Here is a 24,409-nt window from a genome sequence, read left to right as displayed (position 1 = left end):
ATCTGCCCACCTGAAACTCCTGCACTGGCTCCCCATCAACAACAGGATCACCTTCAGGCTCCTCACCCACGCACACAAAGCACTCCACGACATGGGCCCGACTACCTCAACAGCCGCCTCTCGTTCTACACGCCCACCCGTCACCTCCGCTCTGCTATCCTCGCCCTCGCCACCATCCCAAGGATCCACAGAACCACTGCCGGAGGAAGATCGTTCTCCTACCTGGCGGCCAAAGCATGGAACTCCCTCCCTGCACACCTCAAAACTACCCAGGACCATCTGGCCTTCAGGAAACGCCTCAAGACCTGGCTCTTCGAGCAGCAGTAATTCCCCCCCCTTTCTTCAGCGCCTTGAGACCCTGACGGGTGAGTAGCGCGCTCTATAAATTAACTGATTGATTGATTGATTGAATCGTTCTGGACCACAATAATGCCATACCACTCAGCAGTGTGCAGCCAAGCATAGCTCATGCAGGGTGGTTAATAACTCTGTTTTCCTGCTTCATGCTCTTACCCTCACATAAGACCTGTGTGCTACAGGTTTTATCCATCACTCAGCAACTGTACCAGCCTCATAACCAATCATCACCAGCTGAACAGAAATGAAATACCTGACATCATCTGACACATAATGCTGGCCACTCAGAGGACTGCATTCTAGTCCAGCAGTGCAGGTCCCAATTAGTTACATTCTATGCGTGCTGCTTTACATCTCACAATGGAACTCGGATATGAGATGCTGGTAACTAAGTCCATCCATTCAACCAGTTCTCTCACAAAACATGCCTTCTCAGGACCATGAACTGTAAACGAAATATCAGACTGGACAACCCAGCGCAGTAACCATATAAATAGATCATGATCATATGAAATACCACAAAACACCTACCCAGTTGCTCAAAACTGCACGAAAAACTGTGACGTGCACAATTGTCTCAACCTAATATAAAAATATTTTGACTTGTACTTATGTTGGTTGTCTAATTCCTTATATATTATTGCGCAACCTCCTCTGATGTGTCTGTAAAACGTACCTTTTGTCCCAAAGTTTTGTCCTGAATTTTGACCTTCTGTCCTGAATTTTTGTCCTGAATTTTGACCATTTGTCCTGAATTTTTACACTCCCCGTCCTGAATTTGCACCCATGCCTGTTGGTCACCCTACATGCAGCAGGTCTCAGGTGTGTAAAGGGGCCCCTCCCTCATTTCATCACACTCTTCCCTCTGTTTGACACTTTTGAGGATTCTCGGTCACTGGAAAATGACAATTTTTTTTACAGAAAGTGCGGCATGAGCTTGATTTTAAAAAAAATATTGGCCACGGTTATTTTCTTGCATAGCCTGTATAATAACAAGCATTGGCATAGCCAATAGGTCTCGCCTTTAGGACCTTATAAGTGTTTAGCCATGTAACAGTTAATGTTGTTGCAGTAAGGAATTTGGCTGCATAACTAAATGCTTATAAGGTCCCAAAAGCGAGACCTATTTGGCCATGCCAATGCTTGTTACCTTTCAAGTCCGGTCCATCAGACTGACCAGAGCTATCCCTTTATTATTATCCAAGGGCTGTGTCTGACTGACACACCTCTACTGGCTACGTGATTCCTTCATGGGCTATGTAAACGCCCATCGCTGATTGGCTCCTGCCCATGGACTTTTTCCGGCCACTTTACCAGAGGGAAGCGCTTGGATTCCACCAACGAACAGCCGCTTTATCTTTCAGGTATTTCTCTCTACCGCTCAGCCTCTGCTTCTATTAATCAACCGTCTGACTTCTGACTTCTGCTTTGTGTGTGTTTTTGTCGTTCGTGCCCGAGTGCAACTATTTATATGCTTCCCTTCCTCTTTTTTTCTCCCTTCCTGCCTTGCTATTATCACCGGACCGTGTCTTTATCCGCCACATTATTGGACCATGCCTTTGCCTGCTAAATATCGCTAGCAGTCTTGCGTCATTGAGCTAAGAGACTGCCCTTCCCTACTAGGTATTTATCCTCGGACTTTGTAAATTCCTTCTAGCTACGATACTATTGGGGATAGCTTTGAAACTTATATGCGTTTCCTGGTCTTCTTGTAATTTTATTGCAGTGTCCCGTTAATTAACAATTTCCAGTTCAGCGGCAGTGTTTCCAGTCACGCCCATCAGTCTCTGCACGTTTCTTTTTCATTACCATCACCAGGTGAGTGCTCTGTCCTTGCTTGATCACCATGTTGTTCCCTGAGTGTCACGTGGCCTCGGAACATTACTTCTTGGACACTTTGCTGACTATCTCTCTATCCCAGAACCGCCTCAAGTGTTCTTGTTTGATAAACCGATGCGGTTGACCTAACCTCCCCTACCGTTTCGAATTTCTTACGCCCTCGGCGCATTAGATTAGAGGCTTATATATTTTTTTGTTGTTTTTTTCCTGGTTGTGCCGTTCGTTAATTTTTTTTTTTTTTTTTTTTTTATTGAAGCTGAAGCTACAGCCTTCATGTCAATTCATGCGATATTTATTGCCTTCTTATTTATGTGAATAGTGTTGGCTACCGGTGCCCAGACGGAGGGGAATCCCGTCTACATTTGCTTCTGCTGTCATCTTTTGCGAGCGACATTTTTCTACGAAATACTTGTTTTTTCCTAGGAGAGGTAAAAGATTTAACTAGCTCGTCTTTCATATTATTGTACTATAGAGCCACTCTAAGAACTTATCGTGCTCTGCCTATTTGTCCGGGCATGCTCTAGTCAAATAGATTCACACGTTTTTGAGCAAAAGCTTGTTTCTTTATTGTGTTCTCAGTACACCCTTCAACATAAAGCTGCCTTTGCGGTTTCTTTTTTTTCTTTTTCTTCGTATTCTGGTTCAGCAGCTATTTCTCCACAGTAATTATTATTAAACAACATTATTTTTCACAATTATTTTCTTTTGTCCTTTATCCGAAAACGAGCTGCTGCCTCTTTATTTGATGAAATACTGGGTTTCTGACGTCACTAGAAGTTGCAGAGTAATTTACTCTTTAGCCTACATGTTAAGTCTTCGTAAGCTAAATTTGGTTTGTCGTAGTCTGATTCCACGCAACCAAATTCTTTTCAACTGTTTAGTAATGCGTTTGCTTTAAATCTACATACGACGGAGTAGACCGTATTGGCTGTTCCGAATAGGGCGTTGCAAATCAGACCATGGCCTGATTAACTCATTAACATTTTAAATGTCCTGGTTTAAATTTAATACTAGTTGTCACGTTTACCTGTGCTTTTAATCAAGGCCCTGATCGAAGCCATGCTAGCATGAAATTGTGTGGCTGGTGTGGTCAAACAGGTGCCAAAAGCAAATGTTTCTTTTGACGGTCGCTAGTTTCCATTTGCTGTGTAGTGGACTGGCAACATTGCAGGGAAGCACAAACTTATTAATAACTGTATGTAAACGGAAGACGCAACAGTGACCCACCAGGGTTGTGCATATGACCAGTATGTTGCATGCAGTATGTGTTTTAACACTGACCTCTGACCAATCGGTTTGCTTATTAGGTAAGGTATTTATATGAATGTCTTTACCAGCTGCTTAATTGACTGTACTGTTAACTTTACTTATAGACTTGCATTTCTAGAGAGGCATATATGCATCGTGGCCTGGAGATGAACTGGACCCAAAGTAATAGGTAAGTCTTTTGCCAGGGCTGCTTTGTCGCATATTCAGGCTTTAAACGGTGCCCCAGGGTCGGGAACGGATTGCATTGGTATTGTGGTCACCTGTGTGTAGATCCAACTTTATTATGGAACGTGTAAACACAATGTATTGTGGAATGGTTTAATCCCACACACTATTTGATGTGGGTGTGATAGGGAATGTTAGGAGATCTCAGATGTACACTCGGTGTCAGGTGCATCTTTAAGTAATGCTTTAGGGATACACTGGCTCCTCTGCCCCTTTAAACCGAGCCCTGTTCTCCAACTGCAATTGAAACTCCGACTAGCTGCTTCAAATTGACCCCCCCCCCAGTCCCTAATGCACTATTAGATTTGTGCCTATACTCGGAATAGCGCTAGTACTACATGGTGTACTGGCTATTCAGTTCCTGGCTCGCCCAGGTGCAGAGTGGAACAATTCATTCCATCCTTTATGTACTATGACCTGATATGCACTATGCCTGCCTACTGCCCCTGGACCATCAAATCTTATTGAATAATGCACCAATAAGCTGATTTGGGATAACTTTGTGGCTTTCATCCAAGTCATGTAGACTTGCTGTGGTTTATGTGGATAGAATTTAGCCTAGAGACTCTCCTTTACTTGACTGTTACTGAGAAGCAACATTTCAGGAAAGCACTTAACTTGTGGCGTGGGATTAGATCGCATTCACGGTGGCTATGGCTAGTTTTATGATGTACCATTTTTTGTTTGTAGGAAGATGCCTGAAGGCAATACCAAAAGGAGCTGGATGTCTTCTATTCAGATACCTTTGGTAAGGCTCGAGTTTTGTAATGCATAGAAAGTTTATCATGTTCTGAATAACTTTTTCACTTTGAGTGCAGACATATTGCCGTAGACCCTGGTTGAGATAAGGAAAAGCCTGCGCAACCACAAATTAATACAGAACTGTAATAAATTCTTTGGTCTTGATTTCACAGCAACAACAAAGGACAGTTGGTAAATGCAGTAATATTTATTGCGCCAGCCGACACGTGTTTCATTAGTGAAATAAACTCCAAATCTTCAGGGCCGAATCCAAATGGACAAAGGCAGAATAATCCCCCACGACTGGTGATGATTCCAACCCAGTCCGGGTACAAGGATCTTCAAGTCAGGTGCACCGGTTGCGTGTGGAATACACTTGTCTATTGGTTCATGAAGAATGAAAAAAAATTGTTGTGTTATTATTGGCATCAAGAACGGTGCAACTGTAGTCAGTGGCTTTTGAGTGAGCAGTGACCATCCAGAAAGCCTCAATGGGCAAAAGTAGCCGGCACCGCCCTTCAAAGTCGTTCTGTCTCGCCTTTACTAGTGTGTTGCTGTCTCCGGGTCAGGATTGCCGCAGACCGTGGTTCCTTACGGCATCAAAGTTTTTTAATATAATTCTAGATATTTCTGCTTTATCTATGTGGAAAATAAGCTAAAGCGCCATGTGGTGGCACGCAGTGGAAGGCCATTTGTAAAAGGCCTTTGTTGCTTATCACTACTTTTGGGTGTTAAACTGAAACAGAGGTGCAAAAGTTGCCGCATACCTTGCCTTTTCTTGTCGCATAATTTTCTCAACCGTGCCGCATAATTTGGCTCCCCTGTCAATTCCACTGGCAATGCATATAGCTTTAAATGGTATCTTGCCCCAACTCTAGTAAGGCGAAGTAGGTAGGTTTGTGCGGATCTGCAGGATAACCGAGGAATTTAGGTCTGCGGTAGCTGAAGGACCTCCAACTTCAGACAAGAGTAATGTGGATGGTCTTTGGAAGCTCGTATCTGTATTTGAAGCAGTCACTACTACAACTGCAGGGAATTCTAACTGCGTAACAGGCACAATTACTACCTCTGGGCTTTATATCGAGTCAATGCATAAACCTTCCTATTGCTGCCTACGGTTTACCTTGTCTGGGACAGTTATACCGCTACACACCATACTGTTAACCTTATATAGTCAAATGTTTGGATAATTGATTGCATATGGTGTGCGTAGATTGATTACAAATTATGTTAACCACTGTTCTCCCACAGGTATTGAACACCGCGTGGTGAAGCAGACCCCGCAATGCCTCGTGGCTGATAAATTAAGGTGATGCCTTTGTTAACAATGTCCTCGGTGCGTAAAAAGCCAGCTTACAGCATACTACACGTTCTCTAGGTGCTTCTACAACCCGGTTACTAGCTTGACCCTGTTTAAGGCTGTATACTGTATTTTATCTTGTCATGGGGTTTGGTGTCTTATGATGACGAGTTCATGCACCACACAGAATGTTCTGTTGATTATGAAACTCTGAAGACACAACACTTCCATTAATCGTTTAGTGAGTACGTTTTATCTAGCCTTCTTTGTCTTGCTTTATGCTGCTAGTGGCCTGTAATGGGTTAATTGAGCAATGGTGACGCGGACCATAAGCGCACTGACTAGTCAATGTGCCTCCGGTTTCAACGGTTCTCATTCTATTTTTCTTTTCCAGGTGAACCATGTAGTCTGTGATTGGCCCTGCTAGTCCAGGTAAGGCATGTTGCTTGGATTACTATTTACTTTTAAGATAATGGTAATGATGATACAACTAAACACAGCTGGAATTACCGGCAGATTGTTTGTGGTGAGACTGTTTTTCTGAACACTGTTGATCACGTTAAATGGAGGCGTTATGTACAGATTATCTGCCCATACTGAAAGTACTTTGTTGTTTGCAGCCCCACTGGTGACGCAGCGATTCTGAAGATGGCGTTGCATCAACTGGTAAGTGTTAATGTGCAGCTGGATAATATTGTTGTAGGCCAGTGACTTTTAACCATGACGAGTTAAGCGGTTATCATCTGCAGACCCCATTTAATCATTACTGGAACAAATCAAATAAAACAAATTACATGAAATGAAGCTTTTCTAAATGCAGTGATCTCTTCAGATTGGTTTGTGGAAGCATGGAAAGTGATCAAAACAGAAGATACGATCCTAATTTTTAGCCTCGGATTTGAAATCCCTGCAGTCTTTCAGAACGTCTTTGAATTTTCATTTTGCTGCTTTCTATGAAGTCACGACCGCCCTGAGTAAGCTTTGCGGGCCATCCGTTTAGACCCTCTTATAGAACATTGAATGTTTAAAAGTATATGAAGCCATGGAACTGTGCTTGCATTAAATGAAGACCATTCCTTATTATATATTTTGAGGGTCAAATCTTCGACTTGTTCAGATCTCGCCTTCCAGTGGTGCGCTGCACGAAGCATGGATACGCTGTGCAGTCTGCACCAACTCTGTCAATAGCCAAAGGTCACTTGGACTATATCCATTCTGCTGAAAATCTATTCGTGTACCCCAGTCCATCCCAGGAATGCGCTATCTGATTAAATGCCTGCATTGGTCGCGGGTCATCTTGACACAAGACTACCTTGACAATCACACATAATGAAGGTGTCTGTCGCACCGGACTACCACTTTTAAGCATGTGCAATGAACAACTGATTAGCATTTGTCCACTTCAGTCATATCTCACTTCACTTCAAGGCCAGTTACAGGACATCTAAAACGAGTATTTTCCTTGGTATAAAACAAGTTTCATTGCACAGAAAATGGGGTTTAAGAAAAGCTAGTCTAAACTTTAGATGAAATGCCAGGTCTGCAAGTAAAGTTGCCCCTGGCATCCTTTGCAGCCGTAGTTCCTACGGACGTCATTGGTCATGTGGTCGCTAAATGTCAATGTTTACTTTTTTGTTCATGGGTTACATTTGAATTCTACTTTTACTACAAAACTAAACCAGGCTTTTACTTCACTTTTAACCTTAGTGGCTTTTTGAGATGTTTCCATGACTGAAATAGCTGGAATTACCGGCTGACTGCAAGTGATTAGTTTTTTCTGAGTCCATCGTAAATCTATAAATCGTAGGTTGTATAGGTCCAAAATGGTACTTGCTAACCCTTGTTTTGCCTTTACAGGGCTCGAATTTTGGATATTTTGGTGAGTTGGCATTTCTCAATTACCTGGTCTCCATTTGTACTGTGCAGAATGATGACTTGGAAAAGCCGTCCGATGCGACAACTGACGAGTTTTATGTTTCTTACTTCATGGCTAAACTACCATAGCCTCCTTCTGTTCGGCCAGAATCTAATTCCCTTTTCCTGCCTTTCTACAGCAAGGAGTACCGTAGGTGATGAACTTGCCCCCCCTGGGTCACACTAGCTTCGCTTGCAATGGTAAGGAGATCCACTGACTATATAGCTAACTGTCTTAACTCATGCGTCAACATGATGATTCCTAAGGATATAGGAAAAGCCGACAGATGCGATAACTGACGATTTTTTTCACTTCTGACTTGATGCTGTTATTGGGCTAGTTATAATTTGTGGCTATTTTGGTTTCTTCAAGTTTTGTTTGTTGTTTTAGGACCATTCTTGGTGGTGAAGCCTAAATCTGCGAACACTAGCATGCCTGCCAGACTATGACCATTCTTGGTGGTGAAGCCTAAATCTGCGAACACTAGCATGCCTGCCAGACTACAACACTCCATGTAAGTAGCAGCAATGTCAAGTTATTGATGCAGATTCCCTTTAAGTAGGAAACTGCTCGCCCCTAGGATTGTTTTTAGTTCCGCAACTAAATTCGTGGGGAGCATTATATGCTGACACTGTGCCTTTTTAGGTTATATTCGGTAGTTTCAGGGAGCAACATTTTGTAAAGTTGTGCCAGATCTTCATCTCATATTAGTGGCCTTGCGTTTTATGTAAGAGTGGCGCAAATCCTGTCCCAGAGGCCTGATAAGGTGGGGCTCACACTTTTAATCCTAATCTGAGGTGGTGGGGTTATGCAATGCGAGTCTGGTCTGTGATGATACCATTTCAATTTACTGACTCACTGGATGGGGCTTGCGGATATGGGACTGAGACCAGCCTGTTTGATATGACTTTGTGCTCGTCATGTTTTTATTCCACCTAATGTATTTTTCCTCCCTTTCAGATCTACTTGACGTGGCAATACTGCAACATGTTTTTGGATTGCTAGTGCTGAATACGAATTTGGAATCTTGCTCGCCTGGTGTGGTCCTGTGCGGCTGTGCCTGGTTTTCTGGGAGGAAAATAAAGCAGACTTTTATAGCTATGACACCGGAATGGGGGCCGATCTAATTTATATTGGTCAGCCCTTCATCTTGTCGTTTTGTAAGTTTTTAAAATGTGTTGTACATTGATATGTGCTTTACTTGGACTTTATCATTTATGTACCACACTTGTCTACACTAAATAAAATGCACTGATCGACAAATCACCAACTTCTCTAGTGGCTCTGTGGGCAAACATGCTTATTTACACCTTGCTGCATGGTATGCGGGAAGGCAAGTGATTTACGAAGATGCCACCACTGAGGCTAGCTTTCTGATAACAATAGTCCCCCCACTTTACCCCTGTACTCAATCACCCCCCCTAATAAGTTCAGCTTTATGGAACTGTAACTCAGTTTTGCGAGTGGCAATTGACCATCGTTTATTTACTCTTGCATGCTGGGAGGGGCACTGATTGGGAGGTGCTTTAATGAATGGTTGGTAGTGGATGCAGGAAATAAGCCCAGGCCATCTGGTTTATACCCTTATTGCCCCATTGGAGCCAGTGTAAATTTGAGCAGCATTCAGAGTGGCCTCCCAGCTGTGTATTTTGAGACACCCAGGAAGAAAGTACTATTGAACCTCTGTGGCTCTGGTATTGCTAATCTAGAATTGCCCCTTCTAGAAAGTGGTTGTTTAGAAAGTGGTCGTTTCTCAGCTCTTAAGCTCTCGTGTACATTACAATCTGTCTCCAATACAATTTCTGGGGTGCCAGCTCTGAACATCCTAAAGTGCAGGACACTACTGCATCTATCTGTGTACTAATGAACCCCTCTCGGTAAAGTGAAGGGGGGACGGGGGGAGATTGACCTCTACACCTGAATAGGTAGTGGCCAGGCTTCTCAACACCCATTCAGATAGGCAGACCGAGCTGGGCTGAAAAGAGACTTGTATACCAGAAAGGATTTGCAGTCCTACACTTAAAGGACACATTTGGGTAAAAGTGACGACACCCCCTCCTAGTTCGCTTTGGGGTCCTAATGAGACTGCCAAGACTAGCTCTGCCACAGAAGGGACTACTACTTTGCTGACTGCTGTTTGCTCGCTACCTCTGATCTGGGCAGCAAGGACTTTGCTGGTTACGTGCAATAGAAGTAACTCCAAGGGCTTGTTGGCTTGTCCCTGTTCAGGAAAATTCAGGGCCTTCAAAGATTTAATCCACACAAGCCAAGCTACTGCTGTTTGGCTCTACTAATCTGCTCTCGACCAGTTCTGGGCTTTCAGTGTTGGTAGCTGATCAGCACTGTGCCGATGTTTAAGTGCAGGCATGTTTGTCAACACTTGATGATCCATTTAAAATAACTTAAAGCATGGTTTCCTGCTGACCAGGGGCAGAGTATGTTCCTAATCTATGGTGTGGATTACTGTCCTTTCTCCATCATAACTGTAAAGAGCCTAGTGAAGGCGCAAGGTATCTTGGATTGTACAATCCTAATTTGAAATGCTTTAATTGGATTCTTAGTTATTTTGAAGGGTAAAATACTCATTTCATACTTATTGTGGTGTTTTCACTCATACTCTCTATAGGGGTAGGCAGCTGGCTGTCTGTATACACTCTACTGTCCAATTACTTTTAATACTGCTTTAATCTCCCACAAGCCCCCACCATTGCCACCAAGTTTTACACTATTGAGGTGGGATCCAACAAGTCACACAATGGTGTAATACAAATATTTATAAACTAGACTGGTGTAGTTGTGGGCCTCAGCAAGGCCTACCAGTGCTAGGGGTTCTCCCTTCTCTGCACATAGATGTGTAAAAGGCTTCGTGTAATCTGGAGTGCCTAACACTGGTGCAGAACAAAGAGCTTGACGGAACTGTCAAAGCATTCTCACATTCATCTCTCCATCTTCTCTGCACAGAGTCCTCAAACCATAGAATAGAAGTTGGCACAGAAACTGGAATAGAAAATACAGAGTTTTTTTAAACCTCAGGATTTGAAACTACATGTTTGAAGTTGCGCACACACAATGGAATGAGCTTGGTCGTTTATACCCACACAGGGGCTCAAATGAAGGCGGTACGAGCACATAATGCTGGTTTTAGGTACATATATGGTCATACAGAAAATGCAGTCAACAAGTGGGAGGAGCTAAAGGTGGCTGTTTTTGGCCAACACATCCTGACCGTTACATTCTAGTGGCAGCTGCAAAGACAACTGCAAGATCAACTGAGCATGTGCGAAGGTAGAAGATGCTAAATATATCGTCTCCAGGCAGATTTCAAGAGCAGTTAACAGAAGGGTAGGAACAGAGCACATGGTGAACATGAGGTAGCACATGGCATACAAAATGGCTGCCAGAAATACAAAATGGATTCCACAAAACAGGCAAGATAGCCTCTAAATACAGGATGCCTTCTGCTAACGCTAATACGATCGCTGCAATTTACAACAGAGGTAAGTAGTGAACACTTGTATTGATGATTAGGGCATTGGATCATCAATTACAATTCTGATATTTACAAATATATCATATCTGCTTGCTTTTTCTCAGAAAGTTTCCCAAGGTCTGAATGAAAAATTGGTATGGGAAATGTACATTTGTAAGGCAGTGACACTAGTTTTCTTTCCACCGTGAGGTGGAATGCAGGTATATATTTCACCAAAATAAGTGTCTGTATTAAATGTAAGATATCTATAAGCATATAAGGAACTGGCAATTTTATATCCATGAAAGAGGAAAAGCAACTGTAAAACTAGTCATAAGTGAAGCAAAGCAGTAAAGTCGGTTGGCACCAAGAAAAGTTCAACTTAATGTCTGAATGGCTTGATTCTTTGGCGCTTTCTAGACTTTAAGTGAGAATCCAATAGAGGAGTCCAATAGAGGAATTTAAAGTTGAAGCAACCTCTTCCTTGACGCTGTAACCAGTTGTGTCACTTGGAAACGTAATTGCCATGTTCGAATAAAGCAGGTGTGTATTTGTAGGAGCCATAGAGCAGGCTTGAAACCAGAACCTGAATTTGCCTAGCGTTCCTGTAATTGTAGAAGACATTGGACCAACTGCCGGCATGCCATGAATCTGGTAAGTTTGAAAATGCATTCATGGGTGGTGGTGAGCTAATATAACTCGCAACAGGACGCAGTTGTAGGAAGATGGTTCTGTGCACACTATACCATACTTTTGTATGGTATATACGGAGTCCAGTGGATCTCCAGAGGCTAAAGTAGATCACACTAATGCTCTTGTGTAGTGTTGCCAAGCAGCAAGACTTATCAGAGGGCAGAGCTCCGTGACTAAATCTGAGACCAATGGTATGTAAAATGATTACTTTTAGTATATTTTATAGAACCAAGGATATTTTGTTGCAGTAAAATAGGTTCTGCAAGATCACTGTTTTTCAAGGGTTCTAAAGGATTACTCTGTAGAGATTTAATACTTTTATACAGCGCAAATAAAGCAAGCAGGAGTTTTGGATGTTCACCCCTCACAAAGTGATCATTGACTTATGGTTATAAAATGGTGAATTGTGCAGCAGCACTCCCATACAATTATTTAGCTAACAAGTTAAAGACAGTGCTACTGTAATTATGTGGCAGGGGAGTACCAAATTATGTGGTAAAGCTGACTAAATTATGCAGTGAGAAAAGGCAAATTATGAGGAATAGCTCATCCTGTGATAGTGTTACTCCTTCATTTTGTCATTTTAACTCGGTTTAAAACTGTGGACAAAGGTTATCTCATTAGTAATTAACACCTAACTACAGCAATAAGCAACAGAAATGGGATCAGTAAATCTTTGCAACGTTCCTTCCACCGTGCTGCATGGCTAACCAAGTATATGGTCCCAAAGGCGAGACCTATTGGCCATGCCAATGCTTGTTCTGTGACTTGTTTCTAGTGCCATATAAACACCGAATTACAACCTTGAGACGCTCTGTACTGTTGACCTTGTTGTTTGTTTTTGAATGTAGACTTAAAGACTATGATGTAATGTATACAGCTAGTTCTATAAAACTGCTATCAATAGATATCCTGTTTTTATTTCTGACCGGTCCCGTTACACCATTGGTTCTCATGAACCTCTACTTGTGCCCTGAAGAAGGTGGTACCTCAATGAGGGGATTGTCACTGAAACGCGTGTCGGCGCTCTGAATGAGGCCCCTCGAATTTTCTGTATTATATGAATACCATTACTGTGCATACATTGTGGAATATACTGATCTATTAGACAGCGATCAGAAGTAGTGTGGGGCCTTAATGCATAATCGGCTTCTTGTTTGGTATAAATATGACGTGCGTATTTGTGGTGCTGTATGGCTTGAGTTTGCTATGTGGTCTGTAACTGAGTGAGTGCCGAGTTTGTTAGTTCATGTAATGGGATAGATTTGGGCGGATTAAGATTATTTTTGTAATTTGTTTGCCAGTTTTAATGTACTGCTTTTTGATACACCAGTAGCATAACTTTCTAAAGACACTTGTTGTGTTTGACTAAAAAATATGAATACACTAACAATAAAATGAATCAAAAAATGATGGTAATTTTCGTGATATTTTAATTGTTTCATGCTATTGGTCCATTCATAGTGTCACACTTCGAACATATGATGCATTGCACATATTGAAGTCAAATAGATGGTAGATATTATTCTTTAGCGATAGTTTCCAGCTATGCCAAATGCGAATGGTCCTTTTCTGCACACAAGTGGCAGCAGTTGTGTCCTATGTTCTGTGGTGAAAGTGTTGCAGTTGGTACCACATTGTTGTAATTGTTGAGGTGCTTGGATTCTCATGTGTGTGCGCTGCATTGTGGGTGAGTTTCCCCTTCAGCTCTGATTTTGTGGGCCCTTATCCCTTTCAGGCGGCTACCTCCGTGGTGCTTTGCTGTTGCATGTGTTTTGTTTGTGTTTTTTGCTGCCGCTTTCATAGTGATTTTTCCCGACTGACTCTGGAACTTGCAGGCGTGGCACTGCTTATCGCTGATTTTTAAAAAATTTTTTTATTGCAGTTGGGGCCCATCGCAACTTTTTTCACGTTCGAGTTTAGATTTTTATTGCTGTCCCGGTGATTTTATTGTGGATATTTGACGTGTTATTAGAAAACTATTGCATGTTACCGCCGTGTTGTGAATACAATGTTAACAGTTATTTTCCCACGATAGATGTGAAATGAGAATTTGTGTTGACCTACTTGACTATGATTATCGAACGTTCTTGAGAATAACCCCCATAGGGTCAAACGGAGAGGGCCACATTATTTCATATGCTCCCATGCAGGATTAGTCAGTGCCTCATATCTGAAAGCAATTTATTTAACACAGCAAGTGATGCTGGGTTTAAAAATAACATTTAATACAATGATCACTCCTTTATGATAGTAAGCAGCACAAAGATGCACAGTATAAGAAAAGAGGCTTGCTGTGTTTTCTTCATGTCTCATTGCATCAATAACAAGCATTTGCAATGCAATAGGTCTCATTAGGAAAATTTGAGCTATTGGTATTGTAAATGACAATTTTTTTATTTGTGTTCGTTTTGAAAATAGCGAAATTAATAGCTTTGTCATTTACAATGCCAATAGTTTTAACTTTTGCAAATGTGACACCTATAGCATTTGTACTGCAATATGTGTTGTATTTATGTGAGTGGTAGTAATGTGCTGGATGAGGGGCCCCTTGCCAACCCTGAAAAGATGGTCTGGTGATATGCTGTTCTGCAATACGCAATCAGAAGCCTATGGCGAGCTGCTCCAACCCAGGAGCCGGCCCAAGAACTTCTGGGGACTGTACCAAACCTACATATATTCCGAAGATCAGGTGGAAGAGGCCCCAGCGCAGGCACAGGACGGGCAGTCAGAACAGGATGATCTAGAATGTTAGGCAGCGCGGGCGTAGAGGGTTAGGGCTGTAGGACACACTCGAATCGGAGGCATGGGGGGTGGATATAAGGGTAGCCCTTCGACTCCGGAGGATCGGATTGGGGGCTCCTCCAGGGGGGGTAGCATCAAGGGGCAGTTGGGGTCCAGGTAATCCCAGGAGGTGGATTTGGAGCCCACTCACCAGAGCTAGGTACACCACACAGGTCTGTTAGACGGCCACGTAGCCTGAGCACCAGTAGGAGTTTTGGGGTGTTGGGGTAGGGGTTTGGGTTTTCTCTTTTTTGGGGGGGGCCAAAAAGTTAAAATAAAATGTTTGATACTAAAGATATGATGGATCGGTGGACACAGTCGGTGGCACCCATTTGTGTATGTGACAAGAACCCTATTTGCCTTTTCGCTATGTACTTTACAGACCAGTTTGAATGTGATGCTGGCCTGAGAAGGGTTGTAGGCGTACAGCTTTGTATTCATTTCATCCTGCCAATAAAATAAATTTAAAAAAAAAATGGCTTTTAATTTTTTTTAAATACTTAAATAAAAGTTATTGTAATTTATAATGGCAATAGATTAAACTTTTGTAAATTACTTTTGTGAAGATTATGTTCAGTGTATTTTATTGTGACGAAAATCCAAGAACATAAGTGAAATATTAACATCTTTTTGTGACATTTGTAAAAAAGCTTGAAACATTGAGAGAACATATTTGAACCAGTGGTTGCTGAATGGTTGCACAGATTGATGCTGTGGTGATGCTGAGTGATGTTGTGGCGGCGACTAGTGATGCTGTATCGTTCAGTGATGCTGTGGTAGCGCTTAGTGATGTTGTGATGGTCCTGAGTGATGCTGTGGCGGTGCTGAGCGATGCTGTGGTGATGCGATAGATAAAGGGAGGGCGATAGATAGATAGGTAGCTAGATAGAGTGAGGGCGATAGATAGAATGAGTGAGGGGGATAGATATACAGATAGATAGACAGATAGGCAGACAGACGAGACAGAGTGCGGTCCCTAGACGGAGTGCGGTCCCTAGACGGAGTGCGGTCCCTAGACGGAGTGCGGTCCCTAGACGGAGTGCGGTCCCTAGACGGAGTGCGGTCCCTAGACGGAGTGCGGTCCCTAGACGGAGTGCGGTCCCTAGACTGAGTGCGGTCCCTAGACTGAGTGCGGTCCCTAGACTGAGTGCGGTCCCTAGACGGAGTGCGGTCCCTAGACGGAGTGAGGTCCCTAGACTGGGTGCGGTCCCGGTTGTGAGTGGGGGGGGGGGGGTTGTGTGTGGGTGGGGGGTTGTTTGTGTGGGGAGACTTTTGAAAGCCTTACTATAATCTCACCAAACAAGCATTGCTAAAGCAATGCTTTCAGCGAGACCTAAAAACGCAGGTAATTGTTTAGGTAACTCTGTGTCAAACTGCACAGCATTTGTTGTCTTATTTTCTGATCTCAGCTATCTAAAACCGTGGTTTTGTACCGAGTAGCCTGCTTGAGGCCCTCCTTCCACTTCTGTCTTGAGAAAAAGATCATATAGCTGATTTAGTTTCCTTTTAACTAATTTTGGACGGGTTACCGCCACTATAGAAAGCAATTTAGAAAACACCTGCCCCATGAAGTCAGATGGCAAACAACAAAAAAATCGAAAGCTTCTGGTGGGATCTCTGACCTCCGAGGCTGACACGGTTTGATGGGAAATTTGATGTAATAAGCAGCGAAAGCCAAAAGACCTGTTGTCCGCAATGAAGGCTGCAAGTTAGCAGAATTAATATAACTGTACAATGGAAGGGCCCTCCAGGGACACGCCTGGAGAGTGAAGGTAGTGATGGGAGTGGAAAAAAAACAGGACTGCAAAAATCATTTAGCCCTGACATTCTGTCCCCTTTGCTAAACGGGGGATAAACAAAGGAAAAGAAACCTAGTCTAAAATCGCGAAGCGTTCCTTAATGTCAGCGCTTGAAGCTGGACAAAAGAAAGGGCCGCTTCCTCCTGGTGTGTCCCCGGGTGTCTTGCCACTTAAAAGTATGGCCACAGGCCTGAGGGGCATCAAAGCGCTGTCTTAAAAAATATAAATAAGACATGTGGGTAGTCTAGGCCTGACAGGGCCTGCTTGTAAAAACACTGCTAACCTGCCGTCACTGAAGCCAATATAAAGCAATAACTGACATCCCACCCTTCAGCCTAGGACTGCAGGGGACGTCCCAGTGGGACAGCGGAGCCGCCATTTTGAATAAATCCACACAAAATGAAGGAGTGGAAGTCTGCTTAAGCAGCTAATGATGCCTGGGTCTGTGGCCCATCAAAGCACAATAAATCACTGAAGATGGAAGTGCTTATCTCCTGCAAGCAGAGCCAGGGTGAAATCTCCTCAGAGCCAAAGGATGCGTATAAATATATATTCTTTTTTTTGGAGATGATTTATGTCAGGGAAGGGCAGTCATTTAACAAACTGGCTGATCATGATGAATAGGTGTGAAGGAGGAAGAGCAGCCGGGGAGCCCTGGGCTCCGTGGCAGCGCTCAGATAAACAAAACACTTCTAGAAGGTGCATGCCATCCCGGGTTGCAGTTAGTCTAAAGCTGTCACAGGCACATGTAGCAAGAAGTACATCCTAAATTATCACACAATTTATTGAGCAACTGCTACACTCCGATTTGTGAACTCCAGTGCAGGCGAATTCCATTTAATTGCACCCCATGATGCAGGGATGGCATATTCATTAGGTAGCCCCCTGACACAGACAGCAAATTATTTAGCTTTCAGATTGTGTGTTTTGTGCACTTTGCTCATGTTCCATAATCAAACAATGAAAAACAAAAAAAATATTGAAGTTAAACATTATCTCCTAGGGCCGTTTCCCTTCCTGCTTTCATGTCGCCTTCGATCATACTTAAATTTGCAGTTTGAGAGGGAGAAGTATGAGACAAAAACATTATTTGCGGTCTCTGGTGATGGCAGTAAAAAAAGTTATTAGCAAAACAAACAAGAGCAGTTAATGTTTCACGCCGCCGGCCGAAAACCGGAAGTTCAGGAACGTCACCCCTCGTGGGGCGGGACTTCTGCGGGAAGCCCGTGCCCACAGAGTGGCTGCCCAGAGGAGCAGTGGTGATGCGGGGCTCCCATGCCTGAGGGAGAGCCCCGCGTGTGCCAGGAGATGATCAGAAGGAGCAGAAGTGGTGGCTGAGGCTGCCGATGCAAGTGCGCGGCTCCCATGAGTAAGGGAAGCCCTGCGTGCGCCAGGTGATGGGGCGGAGTGATGGAGCCTGTAGCAGCACAGCGAGGAAAGAGCCTGGTGAGTGGTGTGGGGTGGGGGGGTGCACATGGGTGTGTCTGTGTGTGTGCGTGTTTGCCTGTGTGTGCGCGTGTTTGCCTGTGTGTGCATGTGTGATTGATTGCAGGAGGCTGACTTGCTCTGGAAGTGGGACAGGAGATGTGCACATGGTGTACGTGAGTGCACACATGCTGAAATCGCTGACTGCCCTGCGCGTGCCCATCCCTTGTCTCAGTTCCAGAGCAAGTGGATAACAATAGAGGCTTTGCTGGATGCAGCCCTTCGTGCTGCTTACACCAGCTTGATCTAAAAAGGAACAAAGATAATGTTTGCACATGAAACAATCGATCAAGCCCCCCTGTTTCTCACATCCCTTGGATTTCCTTTGCTGTCATATTGACCTGTAGTTTATGGAGCAGGCGGATCTACAACAAAACCACTAAAACTGAACCTTAGGCAGCAGCTGCTCATATTCAAAATAAAATGCGGCTGCCCGTCGCCCCCACAGGGGGACGATCAAACAGGTGGCCCTCTAGTGCCATTTGGGCACCAACCCACCACCTCTCTGATACGGGGACTCGGAGGAGTCCCACCTCCTTGCCTGAGATGCCCTATGTGAATCACTTCTGGCGCACCGAGGATTGGGGGAAGCTATATAGGTCTTCCCCCACCATCTTGGTGACCGCTGTTGAGCCACACATGCCGTCTATGTGCCCCTCTGGACACCCTGTCCAGTCCCGCCAGTATCGGCATCGCCAGGTTCAACTCACTTTGGTTTGCAGTGAGTGCGGGCCCGGAAGGTCCATTGCCGGTGCTAAACTGCATCCCCCTCTATTTTCCCCTTTTGGGACGCAGTGTCTCCAACCTCCTTGGTTTGCGGGCAATAGTAATGCACGGGATAGGGGACAACCGCATGGGGGCTGGCAGAAATGGGAGCTTACATGCGAGCACGTGGCCCACGAGTGGGCTGCACAGTGGCTCTGGACGAGTTCATGGGAATTAATCGCCCCCGCACCCAAAGTCTTTCACCCTATTCAGTGGTTCCGACCGCTTAGTTGTTACTTGGCTGCTCCCGTTGTTTTAAAGCATGGGCCCTGTAGGTTATACATGGGTGCAGGGGGGTTAAGGCTCACCAGCTGTGATGTTGGACAGGGGATGCAAGGGCTGGTCATGTTCCCTACTGCGGTCTTCCGGGCGTTGTGCTCCTGTTCTGTTTGGCACGGCCCTTGTTGTCCAGTGGGGGAGGGATCTTGCTTTGTTCTCACTGCCTGGAGGAGGGGCTCAGGCTGTCCTGCTGCGCCGCAATGAGGAGATAGCGTTACCTAGGCAGATGCTGTGCTGACCTGGGGCCAAGAGGGGGGGGGGGGGGTCGGCCAAAAGGGGAGGGGTAAAATCCCATGGTTGCTACGTTTGTGGCTGTCTGAGCAAGTAAGCCTTACTGACATCCATTGTCTGGGTCGTTTGTCACTCCTCGTGCAGGTTTTTTTTTAGTGGTTGCTCTGTCGGGGAGCACACCCGGCCGTGGTTGCTCTGGGTCCTGGTGTGATACCGCAAGTGTTTTCTTGGGGGGGCGGGTGCTTCAGGGCACTTGTTCTCCCTGTGGCCTGGGGGCTAGGATTCAGTCACTTCCCCGGTGGAAGAGTGACGATCTGGCAGTGTCTTCTTACATTGTAAGGTAGCAGTGGTTTGGCAACAGAGGTGGCGTTGTCTATCTGCACATATAATGTAAGGTACATGGACTTGTGAGTAGTAATTTGTTTCTGCTTGCCATCGTGGTAGGGCAGCGGGCCCAGTTCAGAGTCCTGTCGGTGGCGCAGTGAGAGAAATATATCAGCCTGTGCAGTCATGGCTTGTTGATGGATTCTTTTGGGGCAGCCGAGGGGCATCTGTATCCTCCGAGGTGTTGTGCACTCGCTGCTCTACGTCTGGTGTGAGCATGTGATCACAGCAGAAGGAGTGGAGGAATGTCAGGGTCTATCCTTAGGATTTGCGCAGGGCCTAGCAGGGTACCCCTCCCCCGCCACCTCAACTCGTTCAAACCGCGCCTGGGACCAAAAACAGCAGATACAACAGGGTCAACGTGGTACCAGAGGTTCATGGCCAGTAGATCTAGACTGTGATCTGATAGTCAATGAGAAGGTCGCTGGGCGAAGGTTGTGGGTCCTGCATTACTATGATTGGGGCAGTACTGCCAATGAGACTTAATGTTGTTGGGACAGGAAGGAAGCCGGGTCCGCTATGGGCTATCCTTTACGTGTGGCTGAAGTGCGTTCAAATCAACACAAGGTTTGCTCAGGGTCATGCTGTGATAAGTGGCTATTGTTGATGGATTGTAGTTTCTGTTGCATGCTGCACAATTGAGGCATGGCGAGTGGTTGGTACATAGCAGCAGACCCTTGCGGTGTCCCGATGGCTAGCAGTAGCATCTGGGTAAAGGTACAACTGAGCATGCTGCTGCCGGCAGTAGTAATGGTCGCAATTTCACTCTGTTGCGAAGTGTGAAGGCCTGCTGCGGCGTCCCTGCGCACATTGTATTTGTGTTGCCAGTTGGATAAATGAGTATGACGGTTCTTCTTGTGTTACAGTCGGAGTTGGCAGCGTTTCACAAGGTTGTCTGTAGCGATCGGGTACTTTGTGATGAGTTGGGTGCATCGTGAGCACAAAAGGTTGATGAACACGTGCTCCCTTGCCAACTGCTGATTAAAGGAGTCATATTGTGTGTTGGGTATGAAATGATCATAAGTGTTTCCCCCCTGTTGATGTTTATTTGTACTGGGTACTTGCGTTGTGCATGTACAGGGTAGCGCTGTATGCGCAGCGTTACGGAATACATGTTAAGCTTATATCACTGGCCAACTGCAAATTAAGCAGAGTTAGATTGTGGGCTGCAGTGGACGATGGGGTTCTTGCATGCCGATGTTAGGTGAAACACAGTACTTTTTTGCTTCAAGGGTGTGGCAGCGCGAGTGAGGACAGTGTGGCGCTGCATATAACAAGGTCACAGGTAAAACTTGGCAGATGTACATGCAGCAAAACATTAGCAACGGATACGCACGTGGTACGCATTTAGGTGTATTCTAGTCATTAGTGACATGTCTTATGGTCTTTGTTTACTGGAAGTTTCAGTGATGGAGAAATAACGCGCCTGGAGAACCCCCTTAGTGTTAATTTGTAGTGGGTTTTTATTTGTGGGAACGCCGAATTAAGCAGATTCTTAGTTATAATAGCAGGTCATAGTTTCATGGGATGGTCGAAGGCCTGGCACGGTGTACCTGAGCCTCATCAGCATGCGTACACATCCAGTCTGATTACTTATAAAGGTACCCTCTCAGTATACCTGCTATGGTTATTGCTTGGTATTTCCCTGGTCTTACTGGGATCCCACTGGGCATTTGTCCTCCTTAGCTAATTTTAAATTTTTTGCGCTGAGTACAATGAACCTCCCAGTAATGCCTGAGATTGGCCCCACCTAGCTCTCCTGATTGGCTACCTTCCCCCTGCTGGGTAATGACAGTGAACAGACACCGCTAGTAGCACCTGCTATACTCTGTGCTCAGGCAGCATCGCAAATTCTGGAGTGCTAGGTAGGACACTTTATTGTGTAATGGTCCACTTATTCCTTTTGTACGAAAACGTCTCATCCAACTTCTCCAACAGTCACAGGGACAGCATCCTCAAAGGTTTTATGGTACTCGAAATAACTGTAGGAAGTCTAAAATAGCCTCCAAGTCATCCATACGTGGTTAGATACCCCTCCAGTAAGTTTCTCTCGGAGAAGTGGTGCTTGCCCTTAGTGCTGTGGAGATGTGGATTAAAGAGCATTCAGGGTTCCCATGGCTTTTAGTCAAAGGACCACTGTACAGATAGATGGAGGGCGATCACAATAGGCAGAGAATGGGTGACAGTGATAGCAAGGCGAGACTGCCAGATTGCTTAGATAATCTATTGTATCTCCAAATAAATGGGTACCGGGAGGCTAACGCAGTGAATATGGCCTTTATGAGGAACATCTGCTGGCACCACATAGAAACAGCTCCCATGTACACTTGGTGGGCATTTCTAACTTTGAACGAAAGTTGAACAAACCATAGAGTTTCAGTGCAGGGCCCCATTTGGTTGGGCAATTTCATTTGTAAATCATTAAAACAGTCAGCCCTGTGAATTAGGCTGTGATACGACTAGCTAAGAGGTTTGTTCAAACCTGGTAGAGCATATCGACCATAATTAAGAGTGGAACCAGGAACAGCTTTACAATTCAATGTTGTAGATTTCCTGTAGAATTCTAGATGGACAAGCTTCAGGGATAAGGCCCTGACCTTTGACCCCTTGAGGGACAATCACTAATTCAGAGCAAGTAGGCGTGGAACATACTAATCCCCCAGCGGGTGTAGAACAAGAGGAACAGGTATACGTGAATTTGTGACCTTGTGACGACCTGTCTTAGCAGTCCCGGTCACACCACAGAGGGCAAAGGCAAGGCCTCAGCCCCTGATGGACTATGTTTAATTTTCTCATTGTGTGGAAGTGGGGATCGCAATCTTGTTGTGTCTTGCTATGTCTGGTCGATGCAGCTAAAATGTGCTCCCTGCAAACTAGGTTAGGTTACAGGTCGCCTCAGTTAAGACATATTCACCCACGCTTTAGCCGGGGCTCAGGTGGGTTGTGGTAGTTGTCATCTAACAAGTGGTTTGCGGTGCAAAAAAGTTTGGTAAACATGGCGTTAGAGCACAAATTATGACAAAGAATTATAAGACCATTTGGCATTCCCAATATTCAGACCAGGGCAGGTACTTGGACATATTGTTCCCCTCCGGTTCACAAAGAGTTGTCTGCCCCTGGGTTATCCTTCTATGGGCTAGAACCAGAGACTGGAAGGGGCATCTTCTGTGTCCAAGTACGTTGATAGTTAACGCTGGGGTAGATGTACCATGAAGGGCATAGTTACTACTTAGGTTGTCCCAAAGTTTTGGGGTCAAACTGGATTGAAGCAGTAAGTTACAGTCCTTAGGAAGCATTCAGAATTCCTTCAATCCAAGTAGGACAGTTAGCAATACATAGTTTCAGCGGGTGGGTAACATACTCCGGTTATTCAGTGACCACATGCCCCTGGGGCAAGCACTTTACAAAAACAGAGCTTCAACCAGAAGGGTGCCAAGTGGCAAAAAACAGTAAATAGGTTTAATATGTGTCTCAGGCCTTACAGCTGTGTGGAGACAGTCCCATTTTGAGGTACGCCCAGGTGAAAATTGGGTGCTTTGTAAGGCTCTCATGACCAATGTGGTTTGTGGTATCTCCCAGCGGATCCACTGAAGGTGTACTGCAGCTAACATGAAACTGGGAATCTGGGATTCCGACACTTTTGCAGATTTAAGCATCCATGGTCAGAGATGGTTAGCAGGTACTGGCATCTGTGATCCAACGGCAGTTAAGCAGGCAGGTTGGCTGCGACAGTTGTCACTACATGAAAGGGTGAGCTGTCGTCAATAGTGGGCACAATACATGTATTGTTTCAAACCAGATTTGACACCAATAAGGTGTTCACCAGGGTTTAGCAATCAAAGGGGTCTGTGCAATTGTCTGGTCAATGGGGCAATGTAAGTGCACCCCAGAACCAAGGGTAGGTGACATGTTGCTGCAGTTAAGCTCAAATACCCCTCCCAGTTAGCTACATTAGCCACACTGGGCGGGGATGCTGTCAGCCAATATAGTGTGCTGCTGTCCCAATAAATGGGAAAACATGGTGTCCAGTACACAAGGCTACTATGTAAAAAACATTTGGCACGAACAGTATTCAATAAATTAAAATGTAACAGGGCAGCAAATGTTTCCACTGCTGGGGCTGTACAGGGTGGGCAGTGTGTGACCCCCCCCCCCTCTCTCTCAGGAAATAATCCACAATGGGGGGAAGGTAGGACTTAGTCAATCCTGAATGTTAGGCACCATATTGCAGACAGGTTAACTAAGTTGGTTTGCCTAGGGGTTTCACAACCGAGGGAGCTGAGCAGGCAAAATTCCCATAAGGGATGCATGGCAAGTGCAGGAAAACATCCTAACTCAGATTGGCCCAAGGTGGGGTCCCCCCAATTTCTTAGTGATACACCTGGGGCAATTGCCTCATTGCCAGGGGGAGGAAGTTACTCTTACAAGCCATGAAAGATGACTTATGGTCATCAGTAAATAGATGGGTCAATGTGAGCTCTTGTGGTTTGAGATTTTTCCCCGCAGAGTGTGGTTTGGGGCTTAGTAAGAGGTGGCCGTTGAACATTCCCGGAAGGGAGTTAATAGTTCAATGAGTACGTTCACAGATCAGAGGGGTCTGGGTTTCATCAGACATGAGATGATTCAAGCTAATGTGAGAGGGTACTTTGATAAAGAGGGGGTTCATTTATCACCAATAGGGATGGTTTTCTTCCTTCTAGATTTGCAGGAGGCTCTAGAGATGAGTTTGCAGGGGAGAGTATAGCTGTTTTGGTGGGTGGGTCTATCGGCAACAGAGGCAACCTACAGAGCTGTGGTGGAGTTACAGGGACAGCTGGAAGCAAATGGGTACAGAAGGGTACCTCTGCAGGGCACAATAGGGGTGCCAGAGCCAA

General features: G+C 44.9%; 1 long non-coding RNA gene and 4 other non-coding genes across 6 annotated transcripts in view; all 5 read left to right on the top strand.

Moving 5' to 3' along the window:
• LOC147711569 (uncharacterized) overlaps positions 1-8,912 on the top strand; it is a 91,441-nt gene extending 82,529 nt beyond the window's left edge. Inside the window, exons 1-11 of one of the 2 annotated variants that reach the window (XR_015295951.1) lie at positions 1,803-1,980; positions 2,084-2,175; positions 3,570-3,634; positions 4,381-4,438; positions 5,683-5,740; positions 6,126-6,163; positions 6,352-6,397; positions 7,589-7,610; positions 7,786-7,846; positions 8,037-8,160; positions 8,607-8,912. This is a non-coding gene — a long non-coding RNA (uncharacterized LOC147711569). Of the gene's footprint in view, positions 1-1,802; positions 1,981-2,083; positions 2,176-3,569; positions 3,635-4,380; positions 4,439-5,682; positions 5,741-6,125; positions 6,164-6,351; positions 6,398-7,588; positions 7,611-7,785; positions 7,847-8,036; positions 8,161-8,606 lie in introns of those variants that run through there. The other variant, XR_015295944.1, reaches the window with a different exon arrangement.
• LOC147711573 (small nucleolar RNA SNORA16B/SNORA16A family) lies at positions 3,237-3,379 on the top strand. The gene has a single exon (XR_015296342.1). It is a non-coding gene; the product is annotated as a small nucleolar RNA SNORA16B/SNORA16A family (small nucleolar RNA).
• Positions 6,208-6,277, top strand: LOC147711572 (small nucleolar RNA SNORD65). The gene has a single exon (XR_015296189.1). It is a non-coding gene; the product is annotated as a small nucleolar RNA SNORD65 (small nucleolar RNA).
• Positions 7,894-7,966, top strand: LOC147711571 (small nucleolar RNA SNORD49). The gene has a single exon (XR_015296152.1). It is a non-coding gene; the product is annotated as a small nucleolar RNA SNORD49 (small nucleolar RNA).
• Positions 8,467-8,541, top strand: LOC147711570 (small nucleolar RNA SNORD99). The gene has a single exon (XR_015296292.1). It is a non-coding gene; the product is annotated as a small nucleolar RNA SNORD99 (small nucleolar RNA).
• Positions 8,913-24,409: the final 15,497 nt, after the last annotated feature.

The sequence above is a fragment of the Lissotriton vulgaris genome, chromosome 5 (assembly GCF_964263255.1).
Source record: "Lissotriton vulgaris chromosome 5, aLisVul1.2, whole genome shotgun sequence".
Classification (NCBI taxonomy): Eukaryota; Metazoa; Chordata; class Amphibia; order Caudata; family Salamandridae; genus Lissotriton; species Lissotriton vulgaris.
The sequence above is the reverse complement of the archived record's forward strand: the minus strand, read 5'-3'. Positions and strand labels throughout refer to the sequence as shown.